A 2,256-nucleotide genomic window follows, 5' to 3' on the forward strand; every position below is an offset into this window, starting at 1 on the left:
ACTGATGGCTTTGTTGTATTTTTGTTGCAATAAAAATGTGAGCTCTAAATCACAATCCAAATAAAATGACCTATATTTTCAGTTGTGTATTTTAGGAAACCAATTGTTCTCTTTTATATTTCATCAACTAATTTGCCCTTAAGACAATCACATTCTACAGTTTTAAATCCAAGCTTTTAAAAAATTTATTTATATATTTGAAAGAGTTACAGGGAGAGGTCTTCCATCCAATGGGGCCTGCGGGCCAGGGGGCTGCTGAGCTACGATTGGCTGGTGCCCAGAGGCAGGGCCTGCATGCACCTCGGCAGCAAGCTGTGATTGGCCTCGGATCAGGGCCCGCTGCCAGCATGCAGGGGTGGTTTAGGGAACCGGGGGTGGAGCCAGGGCTGCAGAAGAGGTGGAGCAGGTAGCTGCAGTGGCCCATACTGAACCCCGTGATGAGTGTGGGGAAGGAGGCAGAGGGGGTCGGGGAGTGTGGACAGCGGCCTCCAGCCCGGCGGTGACAGTGCCAGTGACAGTAGCAGGTTTGGTGGTGGTGACGGTACCAATGTTTGTTGGGGAGCCGCAGATATCGGGCAGCAGAGGGGCATACCTGCCTCGGGCAGTGCTGTTAGGACCCCCTGGTTGCCAGGTCCTGCACCCCTCCAACACAGAATGCTGCCTCAGGGACCCACGCGCTCTCCAGTCCAGTCACTAGACAAGCTGGTGCTGGGAATTCAGGATGGTTACGGATTCAACAGGGATGACCTCAAGGAGGACGTCTTTGTTCACTAGACAGCTATTAGAAGAATCAGGCCCAGGGAGTTTCTTCACAGCGCTAGTGATGGGGACCCTGTGGAGCTTGATGTCGCGGGAGGAGAAAAGGGCACAGAAGCTGCTAATGTAACTGGGCCCAGAGCAGGCAGGCGCCGGTGAAGGGGTAGCCGCTGTGCCCCTGTCGGAGCAGGTTCCATGATTCATGCCCCAGCCTCGCCCGGCTGCCGCGCACCCATGGGGCAGAGGTGCCCTCCACTGGGGAAGAACCTTGCAGTGAAGGAGAGCCAGCTGAAGACTGCGTTGGGGCCCAGAGGACATGGTCATCACTTGTACCAAGGGCGCCTGGCCTCTGTGCGAGGACCCCTGGTCCCCCAGCCAGCAGCAGCCAATAGAGGGCACTGTGGGCTGGAGCCCAAAGACATGGCCCCAGAACAGGAAGACCAACAACGGGGATGTGAGGGGTCCCCCAGGTCAGACTTCGGCCCAGATATCGCAAGCCCTTCCTTCCTAGGCACCCAAGCAGCAGACAATGGAAGGTGGGGTTGGGGAGACCTATTCAGCCAAGGCCACACTGACAGCTCCTGGCCTGAGCCCCAGCACTCAGGAAACTGCCTCTGCTGCTGGTCCCACAGAGACCTCAGCCCCAGAGACCTAGGCTCCATCAACACTGAGACCCACCACCACCACCATGCTGGAGAGCGTAGAAGTCAATGGACACCCAGCCACAGTCTCCGTCTGCCAGTGTTTCCGACTGATTTGTACCCTACCCAGCACCCCTCTCCATTTTCCCATAATTCATGACGTGAAAACATTGTCTTTTCCCCTTTCTTTTGAGACTCAGGAGAGCCAAAGCAGCAGCCTTTTGCCTGGTTCCTCTCTCCCCTACCAAGGGTTGAAGGAAGGGATCCACCCTGATTTTCAGAGGCGTCTACTCCATCCTCTAAATCAGGCTGAAAAGGAACCAGCCAGCTCTTACCTTCTCGTGTTTTCTCTCCCACTTCAGCTTATTTTTTGTTTCCCTCAACCCCCTAACTCAGAAGCCATTTTATGAACTGCTATGTGCCACCCGAGCCTTCAGTAAAAACAAAAGCAGCCTTGCGTATTAAAAAGAAATTGATCCATTTTTAACATATGTCTTTTAGTAAATGCCTAAATTGCATAGACACTGGATAAGGCATTTAAACATGTCTAAGGGATCATTGAGGGCAGGTATTATTCCTTAACTCTCTTAATGCTAATCAACCTTATTTAACATAGTATTGGAAGTATCAGCAAGAGCAATTAGATGTGAAAAAGAAATATAGTGCTTCAACTTGGAAAGCAGGAAGTCATGGTTTTGTACATGGCAAGGTCTAAATATTGCACCAAAAATTGTTAGAACTGATAAACTAACTCAGTAAATTTACAGGATCGAAAATCACCTTCCAAAAATCTAGCTTTTTAATACAACAGTAATAATTTTGCTGAAAGAAAAATCGAGATAGAAATTCTATTCACAAT

General features: G+C 50.6%; 1 pseudogene; it reads left to right on the plus strand.

The window, feature by feature from the left end:
• The first annotated feature begins 230 nt into the window (after window positions 1-230).
• Window positions 231-1,557, plus strand: LOC133754065 (Y-box-binding protein 2-like; annotated as a pseudogene).
• The last annotated feature ends 699 nt before the right edge of the window (window positions 1,558-2,256 follow it).

This window comes from Lepus europaeus, chromosome Y, assembly GCF_033115175.1.
Source record: "Lepus europaeus isolate LE1 chromosome Y, mLepTim1.pri, whole genome shotgun sequence".
In the NCBI taxonomy this organism is placed as follows: domain Eukaryota; kingdom Metazoa; phylum Chordata; class Mammalia; order Lagomorpha; family Leporidae; genus Lepus; species Lepus europaeus.